We start from the raw sequence: 13,837 nt of genomic DNA on the forward strand, positions 1-13,837 counted from the left end.
AAGAAGACATGCATCAAGGAGATCCTCGCCATGGCAGCGACCAGCGAGAGGGATCCAAGGACCAAACTCCCTTTATTCAGAGCCAGCCCGGAAGCCCCCACACTAGCGGACTTCACGGGCCGCCAGACCCATCGGAACTAGGCCGACAGATCGAGGGCTTATATATTTCCGCAGAAACATGCAGGATATCATCTAGTATATATAACTAGCAATGGATGGGCACGGCGGCACGCCGCACCAAGTGTGTAATATGATGGTTGTAATATTTTTAAGGTTATACTTGAATTTTTTTTCATCTAAACAATGAGCTTTTAAGATGGTTGGTAATGAAATCTTATACAACATACACTAAAATCATGTGCATGGTATCCGATGAATCTAAAGAGATATGTTAGCCCAAATAAACCAAAGCTTCATTCTGTTGGTACATGTTGAGGCCTCTACTGTCACCGTATGCTCCAGAACCGTTGTCTTTGCAGTCCCAGACCGAGGTGTGCAGGGGACGGGATCCTCTAACGTGCATGAGTGAAGTCAGGTAAGCAACAGTATCCTGACTTCTCTTCTTTCAATTTGTGTGATCAAGGCCAAAAGGACTTAAATTATTTTAAACAATACAAATTTTTGTTATGCATTTAGAGTAACTACATACAGACAAAATTATGGTGCAATAAAATTTAATTCAAACTTTTTATGTCAACAGTAATCATCTACAGTAATTATTTATAACACATAATATGGTAATTCTGCTACAGTTCCCTGACTTTGCCACCTTCTTTTCCCTGACTTTGCTCCTCAACGTTAGAGGAGCCGGTTCCGGTGTGCAGGTACTCCCAGCGAGAAACTGATGCCATGGAGCACTGTTTGTTTTTTGACGGTAGATGATTGTGCTAGGCAGCACGATCGTGCGCCTGCTCCTTGTATTATTCCCCTTATATTTCTCTCTCTCTTTTTACTGTTGGGGCATTTTCGTCGAATTGTGTTGTGTTCTGTTTCAATTGTTGTGTATCACTGATTAAATTTTATGAGATCAGAAAAAGAAACATGTCTAAATACCCTTACACACTAATTTAACTCAGAGCATCCCCTATTATGTTCCGTTTAGCATATATGTTTTTATGCAGAAATATTTCTTTTTAATTAGCTATTGCTGAAAATCAATTTGGTAAAGGAGGAGACGTTTCTATTTTACTTTTGCAAGTTCAAGAGCAAATTCCTTAGTGCATCAAAAAATTGTAAATGAGGACGCGTTTCTGACCCTCACGCCTGGAACCATCCTAGGACAGTCCCTCCCGCGCCCCAGCTTTGGCATTTTCTCCAAAAGAAAAAAAAATCAGTAAAAATACAATTCCGTCCGTATCCTTCTCCTCTGTATTATACACATCTCCGTGTCCTCTTTCCGCTTCCGTATTCTTCCCCAATTGCTCTGTATGAACTCGAGCTAAGCAAGAATTGAAGCAGCCGATGGAAGCTGAGCCGTCTGGCGAGTCCTCTGGTTGTGCTCCTGTCCCTCTGGCCCTTCAGCTCTCCTGTCGACAGATCTCACCGCTCCTCCGTCCCCTTTGGGTCAGAGCTGTGGAACCTCGAGCTGGGCGAGCTGAGGAAGTAGAGTCCCGCACAAGCCGGCGGCAGGGATTGGCGGCCCGGCGCGAGTGCTGTTGGCGGTCACCCTCCTCGGGAGCGCAAGCCCGCAAAGTTCTTGGTCGATGGGATCGTCCGCGCCACGTTCCGCTGCTACCGGGGCGCATGCCACTGCTTGGCATATACGCTGCCAACTTCTTCCTCTACACCATCATGTCAAATCAGGACGGTATGTTTCATTCTTGAATAATCATAATATACATTAGTTACTCTGTTTCTTGGCAAGCCTGTCACCAAATTTGGTCTTTATTCTTTCCAGCTCTCAAGGCTGATTAGAGGATTAACTTCAGTGGATGCAGGAGCTTCATGCTCTGGCAGACGGCGGTGCACCACGCTGTCGCTGATGACACCGGGTCGGAATGGGCGCTGGTGTACTCGTTGTCTCATCAGACCACAGCCGGAGCAAGCAGAACAATGGGATTCCCTTTCTCTTTTTGGCCTGACGTCTAGCTCCTGCTCCTCCTCACAAAGTTTCTCCTGCTCCTCCTCCCAAATTTTGGAGGCCGCCACCGCTGATCGACGATTTGGAGGAGTCTGAAGCGCCGATGCAAGCACTGTGAATCAGAGTTTAAGCAGCGTTGGGTAAGCACGCGGCATGTACAAAAAAGGAGCAGATTTTCTCCACCTACTTCGAGTATTTGACTACCAGCTTGGCGTCCTAACTCATTATCAGCAATATGCCATTTGAGAGTGAGTGTTGCCGTATGCCATTGCCATGCTATGAGGTCTTCCCCGAGACAAAGAGCCAAAGTTTTCAGCAGAAAAAAACATCACTACAGGTGACCTCTTCTCCTTTTCCCGTTAATCCCTTTTCTTCGTTTGGCTTAGAAAAAATATTATTGACATATATTAGTGCCAATCTGTTACACATGCACCAGCCGTTGTCATTCCATAGACAAAAAAGAACAGTGTGACCTTCAAATCTTACTTTGAGGTCTACTTATTTACGCCATATTCAGAACCAGTACATTTACAATGATCAAACAAATGATAACTACATGGTAATGTAAGACCTAAAAGCAAAGTTGTACATGTTCGGATTAGCAGTAAAATAAAGTGCTCTTGATGCGTGTTTCTGTGTGCAGCTCCCATAATCAGAAGCGTTCTTGATATTTGTTTCTGTGTGAAGCAACTAAAACTCTGTATAAAAATTAGACAAAAAAACAGGGGTGATCTTCAAGCATATTTTCTGAGATAGAGAACTGTCTACCTATGCCATACTCAGAACAATACATCTAGGCTACTCACACTAACCAAAATTATGTGTTAAATTATGAACTGGAAACATAGTTGTACGATGTCCGGTTTTTCAGTAAAAATATGTTCATGATGCTGCTCAGTAAGGTTAGCAAATAGTGCAGACATGAGATTCTAAACTCTAAATTAGTGGCCACCCAATTGGTGACAAATCACTATCTAGCAAACCAAATTATACAATAAAAGAACAATACAGTTTTTCCTTCATTGTTACTTTTATAGCATACTATAGATAAAGTGTATTTGTCTGATGGGTAAACTAAATAAATCAGGGATGTTAAACACGTAAAATGCGGGAAACAAAAGGTGAAAAATATGTAGAAAGATCAACCAATCATCTATTTTTCATATGTATTAAAAATAATCTTAAGATGTATGATGAACATACCTTCCGTCGATTTCAATTCGAGCATAGATCAACTTTAAACTATTGCAATAGACAAAGAAAAAGTGGAATATTTGCCGCTCGCATATAGCTTTCCGAGATAAATATCAAACTACACGACATTTATTTACCATGAGCGAGATAACACGATGTAGATGCATAGCAACAAAGAAAAACACAGAAATAGTCTTTGCGAGGTATATCGTGAAAAATATTAGAACATAGACACAACAGATAGTACCAAATAAATTGCAGTGAACGCTCACTTCTTCCATCTTATTTTCAGGAATTTCATGTGTGGTCTGAACTTTCTCCATCTTCCACATCTTATTCTAGCATCAACTATAGTCTTACAAAATTGAACCCACGAAAACCTTATCATATTTGTGTAAATCTAAATGCTAGTATGAAATACTGTGAGTGCTCTGTTCTTCTATGAGACCATATCTTGCCGTTCTTCTATAAGGCTCCATCTTGCGCAATCAATTGCACTTTATAATTTAAAAGAAAAAGGAAAGGAAATTTCTATAAATTATGTCGGTACCCACATAGAAAATACGCTGAAACCAATGGAAGCGAAAACTACGAAACTATTAAAGGTTTCATCATGAAGATTATATAACAAGGTACATAAATATTTAGGCAACTATCTAGGTATCACAAATATGGACAACAATGCCTCAAAATTTCTCATGAAAAGAAAATTAGGGAAGTCTGAAATATAAATTAAGAGCTAGCATACCTTGTAACAGAAGGAACTCATAAGTAATACTTCGGGTCTAAGACCTAAAATTAATCCCATCAAGAATACTGTGAAGCTGCAGATCATGACAAAGAACTGTCTTTTAGTTTTCAATGTTTTTTATCGAAAAGAATGTGCATGTGTGTATGTAATCATGGACATAGTGTTTTGGATTAGAAAGATGCAGAGGATGAGAAATATCTTGAGTTCTTACCAAACTACTACCTCTGGACTTCTTTAATTGACGCGCCCGCATGCATACATTCTCCTCTAGCTAGCTAGCCTTCGCGTCAATTATATCCGGACGGAGGGAGTAATTAGTAAGCCCCAACTCTCTGGTTTACTAATTATCATTTATTTTCTTCTTCCTTTTTATAGTACATCTCTCTAATACATTCAGGTTCATCATCTTCTCATTGCAAAACATGCATTTGAAATGACATTCTATCAGAAATAGCAAAAACAGATTTGCAGACCCTAGCAAAGGATTCACGCTATAACATAGTAGAAATGTTTTATTATATGACCTTCACTCAAAGATATGGCTTGAAGTAGGTTTGCCTTTTTTCTTTCTAGTCTGTTCCACTTTATTCCTGTGAACGTTGAGGCAATCCTCCTCCAGTTGCAATAGCACACTGTCCCGTTCAAGTTCATCGATCCTAAACAATTTCTCTCCATTGTTCTTGCATCAACAGATCCAATATTTAGACAATTCTAATAAAATTTTATGTAGAAAGAAACAAAAGAAGCAAGAACAACATGACACCTGGCTTAAGTACATACCAAGACATAAATAAATGCAAAATAGGAAAATTATAGACAAAAGTTTGCCAGAATCATAACTACATCCCAGCGAACCAGAGTGAGTAGGAAAAATGGTATGAGTCTACATCATAAAATTTTTAATCAACGGTGAACACAGAGAAAAAGAATGGGCATAAAGATTGAACTATGGTGCAATACTTGGATTGCAGCCAGATCTTCCAAAATCGCAAAACACACAAGCAGATCACTCAATACCTTCGTGACTTCATCCCTATATGACAATATGAATGGAAACACATGATAATGATAATCAACAAACAACTCTTTGTGGGCAAATCAAATCGACTAATTATTACCTTGAAGATGGGTGACTTGATAGCCACTTCCAGCTCCATCTTCACGGCAGAAACCACAAAGGGTTCCCCATGGTGGTATGGTGAGTAGGCAATTTGTCGCTGACACCATGATCTCGCCGGTGATCCGTGGCCTCAAGGTGCGGTGCACGACCAGAGCAGCCGCCGCTGCTGCCCGATGGCTGTATCAGGCCGCTGAACTTGGTCGCCATTCTCTAGATCGTGTCCAGGCATCAGTATTACTCCGCATCCATCTGCGCATAACCAGAGAGCACAATGGTTATTGGCAAATCATGTAATAAAACTAAAAAATGTATGGAACCATAAAACAATTAGAGCTCACAAACCTGCATACCCACATAGACTAAGGAGCAGATGAATAGAAGGGGAAAATAATATTGCTGGAGAGCACTAACCTGCTGGTCGATTTTGGTCATCATCGTCGGCATCCGCCAATCCAAAGTGTGCTCGACTTGAATCAAAGCTGATGCAAACGATCTTGATGGAAAACGCACGAAGGAGCTCGGCCGGGCTCCTTGGCAGGGCCGGCGCCGCCTGGGCTGCGTCCGCGATAGAGGGATCTGACGTGGTGGAGGACGCATCAGATTTTGGAGCTCTGGGATGGGAATCCCCTCCAACTCGTCCTTGTCCTAGAAATCCAGTGATGAAGTGGGATTCGGAGGCACGGGATTGTGGTGGTCAATGGAGGCGAAAGAGAGGATATGGGTGGCGGGATCGGCGCGGACAGGAGGTGAACGTCGAGGCGGAGCATCTCCTCGCCATCGTCGCCATACGCGAGGTCGGCGGCTGTGCCGTGGAGGAGCTCTCTCCTCGCCATCGCCGCCAGACGTGTGCTCGGCGGCTGCGTCGTGGAGGATCTCGTCCATCTTGAAGCCATCGTGTTGAGGTGGACAGAGGAGAATAAAAAATCTACAAAACGTGAGCCGATTGGGGACTTGGAGTGCTATTAAGGGAAGGCAGGCGGGGAGACAAAATAAAGCGGTGCCAGAGCCCACCACCACACGTCTAGGCCCCACCATAAAACAATAATGCTATGTCCCGGGCCAAAGAAAATGCAGCACACACCAAAGGAAAGGAACAACAAAAAATGCAAGAAAACACCAGATATGCACACAGGAAAATCACATTGGAAATCAACCAGAAAACTATATACGTGTCAGCTACAGGTTAATCCCAAAAAAAGTCCAAAACTCTGAGAAAAAGCGAAGCTGTTGAGGATTAATATAGTAGTTATAATTGGTAAAAATAAATACTTAGTTATACATTATTATCATCATCATCACTATCTCTACTACTTCTAGTGCTATTATTAATATTGGTACTATTACTACACTATGATGCGACTAGCATGAGCCATTAGTTAATTACATGTACATTTCATTCTTATGTGATATTGTTATCTTAATAAGACTACATGGACCATTCCATGTATTGTGTTTCTTATGGTTTTTTTACTATGTATTGTTTTTCTTACATTTTTTATATAATTGGTTGATGTGGGTATTCTCGTATAAGGATCAATAAATCTCAAAATTGAAAGGTCAATAAATTTGGTTGATGCTTTGATTTTTGTTTGTTTGCAAAACTTGCTTGATTGAGGCGACCAATGAAGGGTCATGTAGACATCTTGTGCAACTTCTCATCTTCATGTTAATAACTTAATATGGAAAGAATGTTGATGCAAGCAAATGGGGGGGGGGGGGGCATCTTCATGTTCATCCAACACCAATGCATGGTACATCATGTTGATACATGATACAAATATTTTGGTTCACAATCTACAAAGCCATGAAGACCAAGCGAAAAGTACCGAGAGCAGAGTACTACCGTCATTAACTATTCGTGTTATTCCTCGTCGCCACAACTATTGGGGCCACCAATAGAATGCAACAATGAGACACAATGTCGATGATCGACACACAATTATGATATCCCTTCTTCTGGACTATGATGTTGATGATAACCGGAATATGTTGCACGGGGATAGTGTCCTACATTCGTATAAAAAAGAGGTAAATCCTTCGCATCTTCCTTGTTGTGGACAAATGGACTTTTCTCTTACGATTTTTTCGTTCATTGTACACCTATGGCCTTAGTATTTCAAGTGAGCCTCATGTTTACTACACCTACTCATGGCACACAAGCCACTTTACAAATTCATAATACTAAAAATATAACGAATACATATGATACTATTATACATAACAATTAATCACAAATATCAACACAAACTTTTCTATGCATTGCACAAAATTTAATTTCATATTTGAGGTTAAGCATGTACACTTTATTGAGGTACATATATATAATTATATCATGATATGGTGTCTATGTTATTGCATCACAACCTAGTCTTTATGGAGTGGAAAACCCGCATGCTAATCGTATTTAAATTATCATTTTTTTGCTCGTGTCCTGAAATGACGGTTAAAAATCAACATGTGATGTGTTATTATTTAATTTTAAGTGTATGAAATAAATTTGTGCGTACTTTTTTTAAAAACTATTATGTAGATAGAAGCGGGTAGGATCGTGATCTTGTTTTAGTATTTCAATATCCCATACCATGTAGTAATACAATGTTGCTTTGTTTTTAAGTTTAACTTTGAATTGTTAGACTATGATATATCTACACTTTCTACCTATATTTGTCCATGTTTCCCCTAAAAATCTTTGTAGAAGCCTTTAGAATGCATGAGCTAACTTGGATGTTGATGTGTCTACTGGATTTGAATTGAATGGTAGGTGATACGATGCTTCATTTGTGATATATGTTTATTTTATGATTTTTATGACGATAATTTATGTTATCAGTTAACACTTAAAATTAGAGTGTGTGGTATCTACTTGCGCGTGAATGACTATCTAGAGAGCTACATAATCATTCCAGGAAAATATCAAAATGAGAGAGAGTTCCCTGAACTAGCGATTCATTCAAAAAAAAAAGGTCCCTTCCATTTTCATAAAATAGGTACCTTTAGTGGAATGTTCGCCTTCCAAATCATAACCCATGTTGTCCAAACGTTGTCTGGTCTGGTGCTTAAAGCACCCACATATTGATGAAGCATGGGTTACCGAAAGCTATCATATAAAAACTCGTAACCAAGAGCATAATCTGCTTACCAGGGTGCCATTCTAGGAAATATAAGCAATCTGATGTTATGTGTTGGATTCTAAGATTTCTTTCACATCAAGCGGCAAAAGTGTTACAATCCACATCATTTCCTACTTGGTACTAACTCTCGAAGAAGAAATAAACATGAATCAAATGGTATAACTAATTCATCGCCGATCTTATTTTCGCACCGAAAGGACCTAGATGTTGCTTAAAGGGGCATAGGCAGTTTAAACCAATTACGAGTTTTCCTGAACAAATGTGGAAATAAAAATAGCGTCTAATTTATCAAACACAAAACCTAAATAAGCTAGACACAGCTATGTGCACCAACAACTTATGCTAAACAAGATAAACAACTATATGATAGCAAGATAAATAACTTCAAACACATATATCACAATTTAAATGCATAAGTAAAGAGCTAAGGTATAAAAGTAATGAGACACATGAAGACTAAGATCTATCCTAAAGTTCACTTTTCAAATAAAGCTAATTTTCGTTGAAGAGGCGTGAAGGCTCAATGCTCTTGAAGCAACACTAAGGGTGTGTTTGGTAGCCTAGGTCAACAGAGAATAGCTATCTACACTCATACAAGCTGACCCTAGCTTAGTTGGACTCAGATTTTTTCAGTGTGTTTGGTAGCCCTGGCGAGCTGAGACATGCTGAGTGGGTCTGTTGTTTGGTGGGTTGTATGTAGTGAGAATTATAAAATTTGCACAACTGACCCTTGCCTACAAAAATGAGACACAACCGGATCCCTATATAATACTATATATTATAGGGCAACCTACTTCATTTTTCTCATAATTTTGAGGCATGCTCTGAGTGAACGTCCTGTTGACACGTGTGTTGTTTGGGTTAATTGATTTCCGAAGGGTTTCTTCTGTGTGTAGTTTTGGTGCCTCTAGGAAATTTCCGGTGATCCTTTTTCACGTTCTTCGATTCCGATGTTGCACTATCGTGGTCTTCTATTTGGGTGCCTATAGCTGCCTATAGCACCGTTTAGCTATTCTCCCCACGTGTCCTCTCTCGATAACTCCCGAAATCCCCAATCAGATCGCCTCTCTTCTTGGTCGTCTCCGGCATCCACGAGGGCGGCGTGGCCCGTGGGGTGGAGGGGCGTGGCGCGGCGTCCTATGACGATGGTGGCGCATGCGTGCTGGTGAATGATGCGGAAGGCCTATCCATGTCCTGGTGGTGCCACCAGCCACCGGCCGCGGAGACCGACGGCGAACGGCAGCGCGACCACTGGGAGCGCTCCCTGCGTCGGCCATGGCTTCTCCTCCTCCGTCTCGGCTTCGTGGTGGTGGAGGTGCAGCTGGTGGACGTTCCCGTGGTGGTGATTGCACGCGCCGCCGCTGCCCGCGACGCCCCCACGCCTACATCGCTGTCCTCCCTCCCGCGGCGTCGACTGCTTCAAGAATGTCGATCAAATCGGCGAGGGAACCTACGGGTTGTTACCTGTACCCTACTTATTTCTTCCTCTCAGCAGCAATTCGTCGATCTAGAATCTGATTCCGTCGCCACCGGCCGTTGTCAGGAAAGTCAACATGGCAGGAGACGAAGACGACCAAGATTGTGACCCTCGATAAGATCCGCGCGAGTATAGGGGTGGTCTCCTGGCGCGGGCGCGGGAGGCGTGAACGTCGGGTCGCTGATCTCCCCGGCGACCAGCCTCGGCTGCTACTGGTTTGCCTTGGTTTTCTGCTACTGTTCCTCCTGGCACGGCTGGTTCAGCGCGGACCACTGCTTCTTGTTTTGTGCTGGACACTTCTCCGGGTGTGCGCGTTCATGCCGGTGGGAAGCCTTCTTCCAATGATTCCCAACACTAGATTCCTGGCCTTCCAGCTACCTCTATGATGGCGAGTGAGGCTGGTCCATCCTCTTCACGATCTGTTCGAGGTTTGATTTCATCTTGCCATCGGTCTTCTTTCTCAGTTCTGTTCTTATGTGTCCTTATTCTGGTTACTGATTTGCTTTTGGCAAGCGCACGTATTGCAGCTGCGGAATCTGCACACAAGAGGAGATTTGTACGAGCTTGATTTTGCTGTCATCGGCCGTGAGGTACTTCCCGTGTTCGTCCTCTTCACGATCTGCTTCAGGCTTGATTTTGAGTACATTTTTTTACGTTAGTTAATTTCTATACAACAGTGCATAAATGAGATGGTTCCCCCAGTCAGGGATTCTCCTAATGTTATTTAGTCCAGCTAACTGTATTAAATAATGAATATAGATTCAGACAAGTTTCGTTCGCAGCAATGAAAACTCCTAGGCCAGATGTATATTCTATTTTGTTCTTCCCCTTCGTATTCTAAGTGGCATGCCCACTGGTGTACATAACAATGCATGCACTGCCCCAAAGACGAGCTCAATGCCATGTGCCCTCCCATACGTATTGCTCTTTTTAAATAGACTCAAATCAACAGTTATATATCACTCTCTTGTTTTTTTTCTCTCTAAAAAAGTTATATATCAGTCTCTTTGTTTGTTCTCTGAACAAAATATTCTATACAACCTCATGTAAAGAGAATTTGTTAAGGGGTCTGCACGCTGCATTCTATAAATGTCCCTACATTTCCTTCCCTTTGCTTGCTATACCATCTTGTGTCGGTAGAACTGTCCATATCCTTCCTCTAATACAATCCCTGCCTTCAATAACATTGCAGGGAGACATAACGGAGGATTGTGTGCCACAAAACTGCATCGACCAATTCAGGGATCAACGGAAAGAAGGATCAATCTTGACGATTAATTTTTTTGTTGTCGACATGCCCAAGACGGCAAGACCTATATAGTATCAGACTGTTCAATTTCTATCAGGAACCCATTATACAGTGCATTCAGTCCAATTTCTTTTATACCTGCTTTCTTCCCCTCAAAACAACTAATGATGCTTTCATGTACAATACCTTCTTTGTTTGTTGCTATGACCGTAGTCAACAGGTATAAAGATTTCAGCCACGCACCCCAAATACTCACCGGTTGGATTTACCGGCCGCTAACTTTAACCTCTATCTGGTTTTGACACAATATAGGTGTGTGGGCTCTCAAGAGCACACACATAACATGTTGTTATATAAATTACTACAGTTTTGATGCCGGTGGTTTTATATTAATGCATAATCATTACCCCAAGTTGTTATATCCGTGCACTGTATTGTATTACACAAGGGGGAGAAGCTTTACCACAAGCTGCAGGTGTATGGTCAATCTTCAGCATTGCAAGAGGCATGTGGTATTTTTTGGTATTGTTAGTCAGCTTTTAGCACTAAGCAAACTAGAGATTGAAGACGAGTTCAATCACTTTTTCTCCTGGAACATATGAAAAAGATGGGTACTTAGTTTCTTCTAGCCTACTGTGCTGCCATATATTGTTCTCTCCTACGACAAGTTCTTTTGACAGCTTTGAAAGCTCTATCCATGCATATTCATTTACTGATGCCTGATCTCTGGACTTTTCTATGCTTTGTATTGCACTTTATCATAGATAGATGGTACGTTCTGTTTGCTCTCACGCCGATATTCATGTATGCTGAGTACCAAAATACTAATATAGTGAGCATTTTATGTAGTATATTCACAGTATTTGATCCATCGGAAAAAATGCTGGCAAAATAGATTGGTGTTTTGAAAAATTTGTTGCTACCTGCAGTTCTATTCTCCTTTCATAGTCTCTTGCTCCGGCTCTTGGTCTCAGGCAGATGTGTGTAGCCTGCAGGTCGCAACACTGAAGAATGGAGCGGTTGGTGGAGGGCGTCTCTACATTGTTTCCAGAGAGATAATGAAATAGATGCTGATTACATCTTAAACTAAGGTGCATAAGTTATCTCATTCATTTATGGTCACTCAACAAACTTCTCCAGTCCAGGAATTTAAACCTTTTTCAACAGCTCTGCAGATATTTTTCCAAATGTACTGATAGGTTTATTTTTCTTCCAAATTTCTTTACAAGTTCTTCTACATACTGTTGTCAACTTGTCATCAAAGTCTCGACGCTTCCAGGATGGTCATTGACTATCTTTCTTATTATACTTTTGACATGCCTCAACATATTGTATTCGTTCCTGGATTTAGGTTGTCCTTAAATGGAAATCACATCAAGAAAAACATTTAGATGGTCAGATTTAGTGGATTGAGTTTGTTCATTTAACATAATAATGGAATTAATCCTGAATTGCTGACTAATATCCTGGTGAGTGCCTCTTTTCATGTGATCATACTGCAATATTGGTTCAACTCTTGTGAATGCCTTTTTTCTTTTCTTTGAGCATACTGCAATATTGGTTCATCTCTTTCAGCTGTACAGTCTCATGTTTTATGGGCACCATACCTGTCGGGTGCAACATAAAGTGATAATGACATATGTCCCATAAACTATGTATATAGGTTTTTGATCTAACATCGTACTCTCCCTAATTTCTCATATATATTCTTATCCTGCCCTTTTGGTATTCCTGGTATGCCACTTGCTTTCTTAGGATTATTCACTGTAATAATATAATTTGTCATTTAACTGCTCAATACATGAAGTAGAGGTTGATTTTAATGACATGTGATGGTAGAAAATGTCTATTTTTTCAGTAAAATTTTCAGATTTCAGATGAACTTCTTTAAATATGGTGAGGATATAACACATGGTAAATCAAATAGGTGGTATGTATGCAGTGATCTTTTGATGGCCTATGGTAGAACCAAGAATTATACATGAACACTACTAATGTGCTCAGTTCACCTGAACTAAATGATGGGCGCGTACCAAGCTTCAAGAAATTTTCCTGGAGGCACATTCATGTATTTTTGTTCTGTTGGGTACATTTTGATATATTTGCCGTCCTTCTGGTTTCCAATTTATCTTATTTTCGTATTTGTCATTTTGATTTTCTTAAGTAGTGGAGTTTGTAAATGATACCGTTTATTATTGAGGATAACTTGCTAATGCTTATCAACCACTATGTACTTTATACTCATTTATACAAGTGACTCTTGCAAGTTTCTTAACTAGGTATTCACGGTACTACCAATATGCATGAATGGAGTTGAGGAATTTCAAAGCGCCTTTAAAAGGTTGTATGGGTCGTTGCTACCATCATTGTTTAAGAGTTTCAAGTTGTAATATGGCCACTTACAGAAGGAGTAACAAATTCGCTAGAAAGTTAATGTATTCACAGTTCTTGGTGTAAGAATGTTATCAAGTGAGTTTAGTTTTGGTTTCTATCTAAATGTCCACTTCAAAAAAACAAAGACCAATATAGAGTTTTCAGTATGGTTACACAATTATCAATTACACACTGCGAGTGGCAAGCTTCATTTTGATTGACAATGGACACCTAATTTACTGCTCCTTTGACAGTTGTCTCATGGATTCGATTGACTGATATCCTTTTGATGAAAACACATGGAAAGGATAAAGTTACTGATAGTGTATAGATTTTTCATATCTTCTGATATGTTCAATTCTTCAGCATAATGGTAGTAATAATTCAAATAAAGTTTTTATGCCACATGATCGTTCCTGTGTGTCAATAATTACACACTGTGAGCGGCAAGCTTCATTTTGA

The 13,837-nt window shown here is 40.5% G+C and overlaps 1 long non-coding RNA gene across 5 annotated transcripts; it reads left to right on the forward strand.

Moving 5' to 3' along the window:
* The first annotated feature begins 1,667 nt into the window (after window positions 1–1,667).
* LOC127332791 (uncharacterized) lies at window positions 1,668–13,565 on the forward strand. Of its 5 annotated transcripts, none has more exons than XR_007870713.2 (6): window positions 1,668–1,807; window positions 1,898–9,732; window positions 9,820–10,181; window positions 10,281–10,343; window positions 10,946–12,093; window positions 12,354–13,565. It is a non-coding gene; the product is annotated as an uncharacterized lncRNA (long non-coding RNA). The 5 variants fall into 5 exon arrangements; XR_007870715.2 differs by having other exon boundaries at window positions 12,930–13,565; XR_007870711.2 differs by having other exon boundaries at window positions 10,946–13,565.
* The last annotated feature ends 272 nt before the right edge of the window (window positions 13,566–13,837 follow it).

This window comes from Lolium perenne, chromosome 2, assembly GCF_019359855.2.
Source record: "Lolium perenne isolate Kyuss_39 chromosome 2, Kyuss_2.0, whole genome shotgun sequence".
Taxonomy (NCBI): Eukaryota; Viridiplantae; Streptophyta; class Magnoliopsida; order Poales; family Poaceae; genus Lolium; species Lolium perenne.